The following is a 15,989-nucleotide window of genomic DNA, read 5'->3' as shown; positions in this document are numbered from 1 at the left end:
ACTCCAATATCGATTAAATAAGCCTTTGAAACCTTCGAAATAATATTCGTTCGAACGAAATATTATTTCGTTCCCTCGAAATGATTTCGTTCCCTCGAAATAATATTTCGTGCCCTCAATATAATATTTCGTTCCCTCGAAATAGTTTAATATTTTTTCTAACCATGTCCCTTTAGGAGCTCCGTAGGAAAGCGTTGTTCATGGCATTGGACTGCAGCGAAAAATGATTCCCCCCCCCCCCCATCATTAATGGAACGGACCCACGTCACGCTTGGCTGACTAGTTTTTTTACATTTCGCATGTCTTGTGTTGTTGTAAAATATATTTCAAACCAGTCATGCTTGGCTGGTTTTGATTTACGTTTTGGAACAGGATTTGGAGAGGGCGTCAGACCTACGTTTTGAATTTGAATTACATTTTAAAGAAATTAGAACTACCTTTTGGAAAATTTGAACTACGTTTGGAAAAATTAGAACTTCATTTTGGGAAACTAGATCTACATTTTGAGAAATTTACGCCTACGTTTTGATAAATTAGACATTGAATTTTGCAATTACAGTTTGATTTTAACATTGACTTTTGTTGCGTATGGCACCCCATACATAAAAGACATATTTAAATTTGATATTAAAGGCATTCGTCACGCCACTGAATAATTATGCATTACAAAAGTGTGTTAACAGCTTCATTAGTTTTGATAAGAGACAACAATTATTCATGACAACTAAATGAAGATATGTTGCATGTTACATGTTATCCCGGTCAGTGAATTCTTCATTTATGTAGGCAGAAATGCAGAGTTTAATATTATCGTTTTTATGATTTACAAAGCACGTCTCTGACTACAATATAAAGACGTTTTCAAGGCTCGCCAGTTAAAATGTGCCAAAAGACAACATCGCTGTGTATACATGATGCACTTCAAAAAGCACTCTTGAAAGGCATATTAAAACTTGATATTAAAGCCATTCGTCACGCCACTGAATAATTTTTGCACACAGTAAACAGAAAATGTATTAGAAGTGTACTGTGTATATCCGTTTAAAACATGACCAAAAAATGCATTGTGCTGTACAACATTTTGTAAAAATCAATAACGTTTACAAAAGTTTACCTTGGCTAGTTTTAATCATCATAACTACCTCAACAATAACCAATGTCGTTAAAATGACTTCTATAGCCATCACTATCGATCATTATTCACTCGATTAAGCATGTGGAATAATAATGACAGATACATAACAGTTGATATGTCACATATATCAAATGAATTCTATTTTGAATTATACTAACCTAATCAACCACTCAACTCTATTTTTGTTTACTATAAATTATATTATTTTTGTTATTCAATTAATTTTATCGTCGGTGGTGGACGGCTATGAGTTGTTTGTCACCTGTTCATCTCCCTCCATGTATTGGTTTCTTACAGGAGTAATTATGTTCTTCAGAACTGCAATTTTTGTACTGTATTTGTATCCTTTTCGCCAGTGAAAGTTGAAGATATATACAAACAATTAAAATTGAATTGATCCCGCAGGCTAATGTCGTTAGTAGCACTCGTCTTCAAATAAACAGTGTGATACGTTCGCATTAAATAAAATGACTATACCTATCAATACCAGCTTAACCACTAGACCACCGATCCCCTAGTAGCAGCGGGTACTGCAAATGCAATTAAGATATGAATTTGCGTCAGTAAAATATCTCCCTAGGGGATCAGATTCATCACTAGTCACCAAGCGAAATCTCAGTGGCCTAGTGGTTAAGACAGGCTAGATATATACCTTGATCTTGAGGAGACGAATATGCCAGCTTTAAGAAGAACCTTTCTCCACAAGAACGCAAAGCACTTAATGAACTGCGCAAGGACCATTCATAATCATCAAACAAGCTGATGAAGGCGGTGCCAACACCATTCAAGATAGAGACGAGTAAATTAGAGAAGCAGAGAAACAGCTTACCGATGCATCCTTTTATGAACATTTGTACAATGACCCTTTCAAAACATTTTGAGAAAGAACTTTCAACTTTGATAAACGAAATGCACACAGATACTCACACAGCATAAGGTAAGCAGCATAATTCCCGACGATCCCTAACCTGGTACTTTTCACACTATTCCCAAATTACACAAACTCCCCAAAGTTATCAGAGATAAATTAGACCAACACCATCTTAAACTGGACACTCCTGATCACGTATCCCATGAATAATCTGCTTCGGCCAAGTCGCTCAACATAGACGTCCTATCGTTTCATGTAACGGTACCCTCATCCAATTACATCTCTGGTTATGTGGACAGCATAGGCCTACTCACCCCTCCACTACCCGATCTCTAATTATATAGATTAGTAGTATAGATACTAATCATTTTCTCAGAAAACTCAATGACGCTACTGATCTCCTTGCTAATTTCATTTTCGTCACCATGGACGTCACCTCCCTATACTCCAACAATCCCCATGAGGACGGCCTAGCCGCTTGCCATTAATATGCCTTGACAAATTCAGCCCCTACATCCCATACACAAGACATCGTCGCACTTATTATTTCACACACAATCATTTCCAATTCAACAACAGACACTACAAACAGACCAAAGGAACTGCTATGGAGACAAAAATGGCCCCGGCATATGCCAATATCTATGTTTCAGAATACTTTATCTATATGTCAGAATACTTTATCACAAACGAGAGTTTTATTGTGGAATGTAGAAGGAATACAGGGCCGTCGGAACCGCACCGGCTTTGGCCGGACCACTTTTTCTTAATATTATTACATTTTTTTTTTTAGTTTATTTATTAAAGACCTAACAGTGTATCAAAACACCAAAGAAAAAAAGAAAAAAAAAAACAGTCGCCATAAAAATACAATATGATATAAAAAATAAATGTCTAAAAATTAAAAATACGGTACATAAAATTACATAAAAATTCAGTTTCACATATTAAAATATTACATACATAGGCCTATTACATTAAATGTAGAAATATTACAATTAAAAATATCAAATAAGAGAGAATGGCAAATAACAGAAAAGTCTACACCTCAAAAACAATTTGTAATTTTAACAATGCTTAGAGGTATAAACATATAATTACAATTAACTATGTATGAAATGTTGAGGTTAGTCGCCACACAAGGCTTATGCGGATAAAGCCAGCCCTGATTACTTGCTATTCTTGGTCGCCAGATGCTATTTTTGGGTATCATAGATGCCATAATTTCATAATTTGTTCACATCATGCATGCTGTTTCTGCCCATTGCTGGAGAGTGGTATTGGCTCTATAATTGCCAGATGCTAATTTCGGGCTTCCCAAAATTATACTTTTAGACTACAATATTAGGGAACAGCAATCATAATAACGTCTTTGATTGGATGTGAATATTAATTTAGTCCGATGATCTCGAGTGGTGGTAAGGGATGTCGAGATTTGTAACGGATTGGCGACCCGACAAAATCAACAAATCCAATGCTATGCAAAGCAACGATAACTAAAATTAAATCAATACCAAACATGCCTATACGCTACAACCAGAATCATCACATTTTTGCCCAGCTTTTTAGTCCCCGTGCTCAATGGGAAGAGATGGCTTTGCTCTCTGGAAATATTACTATTTTATAAAACTAAAATTAGTCTATACGGTACTAAAATTAGTCAACCCAAATTAGTCTATACCAAATCGAAACTACTGATTTTTCTCGGGGCTTTTTTCTTGAACCCTTACCGGGGCCTTTATTTTCCATTGATTCCAAATTAATTGGACTCACTTTAAACAAAGTTTCATCTTCATCATCATCATCATCATCATCATCATCATCATCATCATCATCACCATCATCATCACCATCATCATCACCATCATCATCATCATCATCATAATTATTTTATATTTTTTCTGGGCATTTCCAAGGTCTGACCCCCCCCCAGAACCCTTGTAAAACTAGCCACATTTAACAACATTGTGCCCCTCCCCACTCGTTTACAAAAAAGCTGGATAGCCCTTGAATGTTAGTGCTCTGTCTATTGCCTGTTAGATCTGTACATGGAGGTATATACATGGTCTGTGTGAGTGTAATCGCTGTAAGGTCTATCAGAAGAAAACACACGATTTAATTACAACATTTTAACAATTCAAGTGATAGTGTAACTGACCTAAAATAATTTATTATGCTTCAGACTGAATTTGGTATGTGTAAATTAAATTGTACGAGCAGTAAGTTTGTCGAAACGCGACGTTATTTGTGTAGGCATAGGAGGCCTACTGTATTTCCATAGATAATTCATACTGTATCATGTGTATTCATAGAACATGTTCTAGGCCTATTTAATTAATTGCATATTGTTAATATTTCTCAATACCCTGCACTTCGTGTAGATATAATTACAATTATCATTGTTATTCCTTCTACATATTCATGTTTCCTGCACGTTCATGGAGGAATAAGCAACTTAATTACATTTTGAACAATATATCATTTTCGCAGTAGACCTACATTTGTCTATTCCCATGATTTAAAATAATCTTACGAATTGTAATTTGGTCAATGCTACCACATTCTGTGTCCAGATATATCATTTTTAACCTGGATGTTTTTTTTTCTGTGCCCACTCTTTAGCATCATGTACAGAGCATAGGCCTTTATTATCTATATTTTTTCTTGAGCCATAATAAGAATATGATGCCCTGTAAGGTCATATTCTTTAAAAAAAAAATATCCTATTAGTATTATATATGGGAGAGTACCTCATGAACATTACTCACACACCCTCAAGCCTGCTATGGGGATATATTCATGCCACGAAACTTAGAATATGGAATATAGTGTACGCTGGGATCAAATATTCCAATATAGATAACTTTAGTAAATGTACGATGTACAGTATATATTGTACTACATATTTTCATAAGAACAACTTAGTTATATTTAGGTGCCATCATTTTCAAAATTTGTTCACCTTGGCCCAACATATGGGGCAGAGGTGGGTATATCTCTAGTCCCCACTAACTTTAAATCTTTGTCTGCCAATAGACAGGATGGGGAGTGGTGGTGACTATACAGGTTTGCCAGCTTGTATTTCCAGGCATCCAGATGTACCATATTTCCAACATAAACTCTATCTCCATGGTAATTTTATTTGTTTGAGGGGAGGGGCTAGCGGCTCTACAAATTGTCACCTAAAAGGAGCGTGAGGAGCAACCCTATCCGCAAGGTTGACTGTAATAAATTGGCAACAAGTGTGGACGTAGAGGAAGTATATAGCATGACAATCAATGTTGAAAATGCGTATCTGTCCCTCTGCAATGCAATTAAGGACTCATGCATCAAATCATGCAAACGAAAATCTTGACCGTGGTTTGATAAAAGTGCTTCGAACTAAAGGTCAAAACGCGACGCTCGTACTTTCCAATAAAGAAAAACAAGAGTAAAATACTCTTATCTATTAATTCACAACTTGTGAAGAGGCAGAAAAAACATAGGAGAAGCAAGTATTACGGCAGATTGAAAAGGCTGAAGCGAGTACCAACGATTTCTGGTCACTGTGGAAAACAAGAAGAGCCAGATGCGGAGGAACCCAAGTGTCCCCGGAAATGTTATTTGACCACTTCAGTGCTTTACTTCATTCTGAGAATCCACCGATCTTGCCTTACTCCGGTAACTTGTCGACAGATGACGATTCTATTTCGAGGCCCATCGATGAGTCTGAAGTTTCAATTGCAATAGGCCGTGGGAAAGCGGGTAATGCTGCCGGGCCGAACGGCATTACATGTGATGTAAGGAAAAACTGTAGTGAGATCTTAGTAACTCCAATAACTGTAATTTTAAACTTCTGTTTCCAAAACAGCTGTTGCCCATCTGATTGGTTGATTAGTTACTTATTGCCAATATATAAGGGTAAAAGGGTTTTCACATCCAGACTCATATAGGGGCATAGCATTATCATCGTGTGTTCTAAAATGCTACACATATATACTGAGAAGACGTATGTTAAACTGGGCAGAAACCCATGGGATCCTACCAGCACAACGTCGCTTCCGAAGCAACCGATCCACTGAAACCGCTGTCAAAGAGCTTAATATGCTAATGAATAACACCTTAGCTAGTCCCAAGTGTCCACTGCATGTGGCATTTGTGGATTTTAAAAAGGCATTTGACAGCGTGGACAGGGAAAAGTTGCTAGGATTGCATTCAAAGATAATGAAAGCGTTATGGTTTCTTCTGAGAGAAAATTACATTAAAATCCTAACAAATAATGTATTGAGTGAAGTAGTTACCACAGAATATTGGCCTGGCCCAAGGTGAGTGCCTCTCACCTCTCCTTTATATTCTCTTCGCACATGATCTTCCCTTATATTGTTGAATCACCGGGCAACATCAATACTTTATAGTATACTGATGATTTGGCCATCTGTACGAGAGAAGTTGATCCGTTACAAAAATCTATAAATCTGCTATACAATTATTGCGAGAGTAATGGACTGAATATTAATGTCAGTAAAACGAAGATAGTTAAATTCCGTAGAGGTGGGCGCCTTAGAGCCCGGGACAGTGTTCTTTGTGGCTGCTCAAACATTAAATTTGTCTCTGAATTCACATATTTAGGTGTTGTGTTTAAAACTAATGGGGGGGGGGTGTTATAAAGGGCATCTATAGTATCTAAAAAAGAAAGGAATTTCTGCCTGTGCGAAGATTGCAATTATACCCCTTGAAAACATGTCTCTGGCCTCAATAGAGAGACTTTTTTTTACTGTAGTTTTACCCTCTGCAACTTAAAGCGTTTGTACCCACAAATGAATAGTGCTAATTTTGAGTACATCAGTCTTGTGCAATGCCGTCTATTAAAGCATTGGTGCGGTGTTTCTAAATTTAGTTCCAACTCTCATCTCCTCGATGAATCTGGTTAGGTGGGTGCTGGAGACATTCTCCAGGATTATTTTAGACTTAATACACCTTTTCCATCGCTTATTCGTGACGGCATTCAGACCCCCTCCAAATGTGACCCTGTTGCGTGGGCCAATGAGAAAAACGCTTGGACGGTGGATAGGTACGGCTTACCATAACCTTTGGTGCAGCATAGCAAATTGTTACCACCTTAACAATGCTTGCTCTTGTAAGCTGTGTGGTAAATCCGTGAACCTCACCAGGCAACATCTACAGGTATGCCCTTGGGTGACACTGGATGTTGGGGTACACTTAAACTTGAACGCCTACTTTATCATATTAAGTAAAAAATAAATAAAAACAAATAATAATAATAATAATAATAATAATAATAATAATAATAATAATAATAATAAGTAGAACAGAAACTAAACAAACATTTACAAATAATAAGGTTTGTTGATGGTATACCTGGTGGTACTTGTGCGTGCCAGGCATGTGTTACTTGTTGGGCCATGTGGGCCTTGTATTAAATTTTTGAATAAAGTGTGCTACATACAAATATGTTTTTTTTAAACATGTTCATCCACAATTACCACCTCACTCCTTCCATATACTCTAGGTATATAGATGATATCTTATTTTTTATCTGGCCTCATCAATGAATTTGCACAAAGTAAATATCCCATCAAAATAATAAAGAAATACATGGCCAAAACATCCAACAAAACCCGAGATCAACTTCTACAATACAACCCCCAAAAACCTATGGTTTTCAGCCAGTGACAGCACTCAACTCCACCATCTATCCAACCAATTCAAAGACGACTTCCAAACTGTCCAAAATAATATACCTGAAATTGAAGCTTTCAAAGAACTACAAGTCTTGGCTAGAAGACAACTCCCCAACTTCAAATCTTTACTCACATCTTCCAATCTTCCCTCATGCCGTCTCCAACCAGGTAACCAACACTGCGGTATCCCAGATGCAATGCTTGCTATATCCTCCTAACAGACATTCTCATCTATGTACTCAACACCAAAATCACCATCAGACCCTTCACTCATTTGCAATTCCCATAAAATCACATATCTCATATGGTGCACCGTATGTAAAGGGGTATGTTATGTCGAAGAAAGTTGCTGCACATTTAAACAAATGATGGAATATCTCAAAAGCTCTATAAGAAGCAAATATAATCTTCCTTTAGCTAAACACTTTCACAGATCTAGACACACCATCAATAATGATTATTAGATGCATCATTATAGAAAACAACTTCAGGTCTCTCAACGAAAAGAAGATGTGCAGAAATTAAATGGATTTTGAAACTTAAGACTCATAAAATAGGAGCTAATAAGGACCTATGTTTTCCTTGAGGTTTTATATTTAACAATTATTTAATAATGTTTCAAGATTCTATAGAACAATACACGTTTTTTACTCCTCTACTTTATATTCCTCTAATTTATAATAGGCCTATATTTATACATATATTACTGTCTGATTTATCTATCAGTCTTCGCTAATTTCTTTCATGATTATTTTGATGGCTTATACCATTCTCATGGTTTAATTATTATAGTCCATTCGATTATTCTCTACAGTACTTAGATTTGAATGTTCCACTTCATTCAAGGCTTGATTCATGGTGACTTACATTGTTTATGTACAGTAGGTAGCTACACCCATTGTATAAGCATAGTATCCATCGTTGTTTACATGTATACTGTTTGCTGTAATGTATATCTTTAGCTCGTGCGTTGATGAAGGTATGAGGTTACACCAAATATTTCGTAGGAATAAAATCAATGTCTCAGTTATGTCAAAGTGTCTTGCAGCACTTTTATGTCTGTTTTAACCATTCTATAACCGAGGCATACGTGGAACCGCATAAAATGCATCATTTTAATATTGATAATAATGGTCACTATGTGTGATATATATACACTATATATATAGTATATATAGTATATATATAGTACTTCAGACAGTACTGTTTTGATCTTGTCAGAACTCATCAGTGCAGCTCATGATTTCAAGAATGCAACACACGACTGACACAAAACATGGCTTGGGTTAGTCGTGTGTGACTTGGTACACTGATTATGAATACAAGAGTGAAAAAACCCAAAAATGAGTGTGCTGTGCAAAAGACAAAATGATATCGTGTATAAGAGACAGGTCTCCCGGTGTACTGCCCAGTCACAACCAGAGAAAGGACCCCGCTGGAAATACATAAATACATTTTTCCAGATTTTCGTGGTTTACTTGGCGTTTACACCGAATAATCCATCCATTCTACTATCCAAACATGGTGTTTATTAACCTCTTTTTGAACACTGTAATTACAAAAAAAAATTCACAACCTTTTACCTTGTAAGATTTTTATCAACAAAATCTGTAATCTGTGATCTTGAATCAAGAATTCCTCAGTAACGGTTGCATTAGTTTTCCATTAGAAGCAGTACACAACTTTTTGGTTACTTAAAAATCGCTCAAGATGAATTTTTAAATAAACATGAACTGCTTTTATCTAAAAAGTTTTTGTTTTGGCTAAATTTCAGTCGACAAATCTTCAATATACAAGAACACCTACCGGTACTACAAAAATTCAAAGAAAAATACTCATATCAACAACCTAATTGTTTGTCTGCTATATCAAGGCCTAAATCACTGGTTGACTTCTCCGCAAGTCTAATGGATAAACAGAATTATGACAGCAAAATATTATGATCAGAAAAAGCAATAATTAACATATGTATAGCTGCAGTAGGCCAATCACTGACAGTGTTGTAAAATAACTGTAAAAGTAGCAGAGACTGAGTGGTTTGAACCCTTTTTTTGCATGGGAACTTAAATTTTAACTATGGTAAAACATTAATGGCGCTAGGATTTGTTTGAGGGGTCTGATGTCCCCGACGAAAAGGCCATTTTCCCGACGAAAGCAAGAGGCCAGGGACAGCTTTAGAGGGGTTTCAGGGGTGACGTTTTCTGAAAGTCAGATAATTTAGTGATTTGAAAGGTATATTTAATCGATTTTTATTTAATCGACATTTTGTGAAAATTACATTTTATTTTCTCACCGACAAATTGCATTTTTCCCCAACCGGGCGTGTTTCTTGTGTTTATTCATTGAGAAACCCATTCAATTTCATTTATAGTTATGTCATTACCAAGAAATTTTTAACATTTTGCCGATCTTGCAAATAACTATCTAGTGGTGGATCTCTGAGGTAAAATTGGCGGCCCAACCTCTCTGTACATAGGCCTACCTAATGTATCAGAACAATTATGCAAATTCCTTCTCAATGCTGTGCTCAACTCATGCAAAATAATATATTTATTATCTTATCTTTTAGTTTTTAATATGTTTTAATAATTTAATATTTTGAATTTAAACCATATTTTAATAATGTCTTTTTAAGTGTATCTTTAACTTGCAAAACGAATTTCATTGTGCAGCTGTTTATTGTTGACAATAAAATATTCTTGATTCTTGATTCCAAAGTATTTCATGTAAATATTGAAACCAGATGATTGTTTCGATCGATCTTACTGTCAATATTTTGAGTGATAATAGCAACTTTCCTCCGTTTCACGTGTTAAGCTCTTGTACCAACATTTGGGTTCAAATTGTAAGTTTTGACAAAAGTACGATGACACTTGATGTTCCCTTACCACACTATTCTGCGGTTTGATGAATAGCATGTCAACTTCTAGGAATTTAGGGACAGTTTCTTAAGCCAAATAAAAATAGACATATATTCTGTACGGTTAGGATATTGTGTAGGCCTAATTACTGTAATACACGAAAAGTAAAATTGTACCACAAATTCAAGGTATTGTATAGGCCTACTAAGCAGTGGCGTAACGACGACTCATGGGGGCCGTGGCCGAGAAAAAGTTGGGGCCCCTTGCATATCAGTAAAGTATTTTCTTTCACGAGGTAATCTCCCAAGCAATGCCGTAGCCAGCTATTGGGACAGTTGGGACAGTCCCACACAATTTTTCTATTTGGTCCACAAAGAATGGGTCAAAATTTTTCAAAAATTGGTCTAAATTAAGCTGTTTTAGCACAAAATGAGTCCTGTTTCGAAAAATGGCTCCAGATTTCTCATATTTTGCGTAAAATGGGTCAACTTTTAAAAAAATGGGTCCAGATTTTTCAAATTTTTGCGTTAAATGGGCCCACTTTTAAGAAAATTTGTCCACATTATTTGAATTTACGCGTAAAGTGGGTCCACACTGATATTGTCCCGCACTGTTTAAACATCCTGGCTACGGCGTTGCTCCCAAGAGATAATTGTTTAGGCTGAAAAGATTGTTTAATTATTAGGCGATATCGTTTGACTATTTAACGATATAATCAACTAATATTTTGCACACACATTCTTAATTTGAAGATTTGTGTGTAACGTATAAATTAGGTCTATGCATGTGCGTACGCGCATTTCATTAGCGTGAATAGGTTACATGTTTAATCACATTGTATTCATAAGTTCCAAAGAAGCTTTACCAATATAAAAAGCATTATCAAACAATTCTTTAATCAGTTTTGACAAAAGTACGATGACACTTGATGTTCCCTTATACCACACTATTCTGCGGTTTGATGAATAGCATGTCAACTTCTAAGAATTTAGGGACAGTTTCTTAGGCCAAATAAAAATAGACATATATTCTGTACGGTTGGATGTGTACCGTAAACTGTACTACTAGGATATTTTGTAGGCCTAATTACTGTAATACACGAAAAGTAAAATTGTACCACAAATTCAAGGAATGGTATAGGCCTACTAAGCAGTGGCGTAACGAAGACTCATGGGGCCGTGGCCGAGAAAAAGTTGGGGCCCCTTGCATATCAGTAAAGTATTTTCTTTCACGAGGTAATCTCCCAAGCAATGCCGTAGCCAGCTATTGGGACAGTCCACACAATTTTTCTATTGGGTCCACAAAGAATGGGTCAAAATTTTTCAAAAATTGGTCTAAATTATGCTGTTTTAGCACAAAATGAGTCCTGTTTCGAAAAATGGCTCCAGATTTCTCATATTTTGCGTAAAATGGGTCAACTTTTAAAAAAATGGGTCCAGATTTTTCATATTTTTGCGTTAAATGGGCCCACCTTTAAGAAAATTTGTCCACATTATTTGAATTTACGCGTAAAGTGGGTCCACACTGATATTGCCCCGCACTGTTTAAACATCCTGGCTACGGCATTGCTCCCAAGAGATAATTGTTTAGGCTGAAAAGATTGTTTAATTATTAGGCGATATCGTTTGACTATTTAACGATATAATCAACTAATATTTTGCACACACATTCTTAATTTGAAGATTTGTGTGTAACGTATAAATTAGGTCTATGCATATGCGTACGCGCATTTCATTAGCGTGAATAGGTTACATGTTTAATCACATTGTATTCATAAGTTCCAAAGAAGCTTTACCAATATAAAAAGCATTATCAAACAATTCTTTAATCAGTTTTGACAAAAGTACGATGACACTTGATGTTCCCTTACCACACTATTCTGTGGTTTGATGGGACAGTTTCTATGCATATGCGTACGCGCATTTCATTAGCGTGAATATGTTACATGTTTAATCACATTGTATTTATAAGTTCCAAAGAAGCTTTACCAATATAAAAAGCATTATCAAACAATTCTTTAATCAGTCGTCATCAGGGGTGGATCAGGGAGCACATGGGTTAACTCACCCCCCCCCCCCTCCAAAAAAAAAGGAGAAGAAAAAAAGTCCAAAGTGGGAGAGCACGTTACCGTAGGCCTCTCCAAAACAAGCTAATTTTCGATTTAAATTCCATCAGTTTCTATGGTATTAAGCATTTTTAAATAAAAATCTCAACACCACTGCCCTCCCCCCTCCCCTGCTTCGCACGTCGTCGCATGGCCCCTACTCTTTTTTTTTCTAGATGCGCCTGATTATTTCTGTAAGGTACCATTCCAAAATATAAATTGTACTGTAGGCCTACCCTATTACCACTATATATATATATATATAAAAAAAAACAGAGACAGGCAAAATTTTACTTTACCCATTATAGTTGTAGGTCTACGACTCTGGATCACCATTTTTCGGGTCGTCTAATAGGCTTGAAAATACAAACATAAAGACGGTTGGGTAACCAAATTGATTGAGTGTTTGATTAAATTGTCAATTCGATACCACGAATTATGTTGCTCTGAAATATAATATTATTTTACTTTGACATTGCTTTCACACTTAATCGTAGCACATCGTATTATTAAAATATTGGCAGTGGTGTAGGGATGGGCAGTGCAGGCGGGTGCAAAGTTAATTTTACATTTAAGTTGGTAGTCCCAATCTTGAGTCTTGAAATGAAACATTAACATGGAAAACAAATTTAAGAAAGTTTGTAGAACACTTACAGTACTTACAGATAATTTTCTACTATATTTATGGAACCAGATGAAATTCTTTGAGACTATAATCATAGAGTTTTATTATTACGATGAAAATATTATTTGATCGTAGCTTTTTAACGACTGGGTATGAATAATTACTAAACGAACAACATGCAGGTGTTTTTTTTTCTCATTGTATTACAGTAGGGCCCAATGTAATTGCTTTTTATAGTGCTTTTTAAAATTTAAGCATGATGCTACGATATAACTGAGGGATTCTAAATAATTATTTACAATTCAATGAGCATTCTGCTTCAGTCTGAAACGATCAATATTGAATGTACAGTGAGTTGATTGTGTTCATTTTCTCATGACAGGCCTATATTTCATATTGTTACATCGTTTTAATAGTCAGCAATTTATTTTTCAATTAAATAAGAAGTATAGAGTAAAGTCAATTATTCATAAGGATTCCAGCTCTGTTATTGGTCACCATATTAAATATTTTTAATAGCAAATTATTCATGAAAAAAAATGACTTGAAATTGTGTGGCCAAGGTTGATGAGCTAAATTATATAGCATCACCATAATAGGAGGGATAGGTTTAAAAAAAAAGCACTTCGTAAAATGAATTTTTCGCATATAATCTGTGGCCGTTTGCGGTCTCTTGTCCCGGTCCCCCAGTCATAGGCATACGGCCATGATCAACGCTTCAAATCAAAATCCTGACAGATAATGTTTTTCCTGGACGTTTGAGGCATGGCTATTGGTGGCGCTATAGATTCAAAATATCACCTTTCTGATTCGGCAATAAATCATGAATATATAATTAGTAATTTCTAATTGTCAAAGCTATTTCTATACAATAATTGCCTTTTGTGTTCGTAGCGGCGAACACACACAGGCAAAATAAAGGAAGAGACAAGAAAAACCATCATCGGATTGAAATTGTCATTTATTGTAGTGACGAAAATAAAACATGTTTAGTTAAAGCACTTGCCTTGATAATACAATACAACAACTAAATACAGCCATTTACTGTCTTATAACAATTACAGATATAATAAAATAAAATTGTTATCCTTAACTACGTAAGTTCATACTAAAACAATTTGTTATCCATAGACATAGTCAATTAACACGCATACAAAATTTTATTAACTTGAAAACGGCTAATACAAGAATGAATTTACTATTGAATACTAAGTAAAATATGGTATGTATTTTCTCATTATTATAATTTTGGATTTTTGAAATGAATAATGATTAGGCTATATTATAATTACCAAAAAATAGTAGGCCTTATTTTTTTTAGGAACGTAGTTTCACTCGGTCACACGTAGGCTTGTATACTCTGCCAAGATAACAAAAAACAAAAACAATTTATAAGTTGTACGAAAATTAATGTATTTACTTGAAGGAAATGCACATTAACAACAGTAATATAGACCTAATGATTATCATGACAATAATTAAATAATGCCAATGGTGACGATAATGAAGATGATGACCACCAATAAACATTTTTTATAAACACTGTTGATATTGTTGATGTACGATAATGGTACTTGTAGATAGACCGTCCATCTCTGGAAGTCCTTCTCTGGGCCCATTTCAAATTCCTTGATCCACCACTGTAAATTTGATACCTATGTTATAGATCTTTCAGCCCGTTTGAATAAAAGGAAGGATAGCTTTTACTTTGCATGTTTTTGTTGTTCATTACCTGGTGAAATTAGATACTCTATTATCAATTAAATTATTCCTCTAATCCGTTAAAAGGCCTTGGACCCGAACCAATGGGGCCGGGGCAGGGAAGATACAAGGTGTCAATGTGGACTCCAGCATTTTCAACATTTATGGATATCGAAAAATGTTAAAAATTAAGCCCCTTGACACTATTTAAGTGTTAATTGGGTTTTTATTCAGTATTTGTGCATATCCATAAACATTTATGGATATCCATAAATCATTAGTGGATATCCAAAAATTCGATATCAAAAATGTTTATTAAAAACCCCATTAACCCCTTAAGGTGTCAATGGGGTTTTTATTCAACATTTTTGGTAATCCATAATTAAAATGAAAAAAACCCTATTTAGAACTGTTGTGTTAATGAGGATTTTACTCAACATTTTATTTTTGTATACCCATAAAGTTTGAATACAAATACAATTGACACCTTAAGGTGTTAATGAGGTTTTTATTCAACATCTTTAGATACAGGATTTTTGTATACCCAAAAATGATTTATGGATATCCAAAAATACTGAATAAAAACCCAATTAACACTTAAATATGTATGGATCCATAAATATTTTTGGATATCCAAAAAAAAAATATATATCCAAAAAAATGTTGAATGAAAAATTCATAAATGAATTTTCACATGCATTTTCTCTCTTCGACATTTCCTACTTACAAAACTGGGCGCATGAGACCTTTGGTTTCTTGCATGTGGGTCACATTTTGGATAGCCAACATAACCCAATGACGACTACGTGCGTGCTGCCCTTACTGGACTGAATATGTGTTGGGTCTTATGGGATATTGAATTACAGTTTTGAATTATAAACACATCACATTATTCTTTACACTTCTAAGTATATATATATATATATATATATATATATATTTATATATATATATAATATATATATATATATATATATATATATATATATATATATATATATATATATATGT

At 35.0% G+C, this 15,989-nt stretch overlaps 1 protein-coding gene across 2 annotated transcripts in view; it reads right to left on the bottom strand.

The window, feature by feature from the left end:
* LOC117122800 (metabotropic glutamate receptor 7-like) overlaps nucleotides 1–9,488 on the bottom strand; it is a 20,564-nt gene extending 11,076 nt beyond the window's left edge. The window contains exon 1 of one of the 2 annotated variants that reach the window (XM_033268544.1): nucleotides 9,271–9,488. The gene's annotated coding sequence lies outside the window, so the exon portion shown is untranslated. Of the gene's footprint in view, nucleotides 1–1,964; nucleotides 2,078–9,270 lie in introns of those variants that run through there. The other variant, XM_033268553.1, reaches the window with a different exon arrangement.
* Nucleotides 9,489–15,989: the final 6,501 nt, after the last annotated feature.

The sequence above is a fragment of the Anneissia japonica genome, unplaced genomic scaffold, assembly GCF_011630105.1.
Source record: "Anneissia japonica isolate Jap-2015-1 unplaced genomic scaffold, ASM1163010v1 scaffold3032_len512176_cov184, whole genome shotgun sequence".
In the NCBI taxonomy this organism is placed as follows: Eukaryota; Metazoa; Echinodermata; class Crinoidea; order Comatulida; family Comatulidae; genus Anneissia; species Anneissia japonica.
This window is presented reverse-complemented; position numbering and strand designations above follow the sequence as displayed.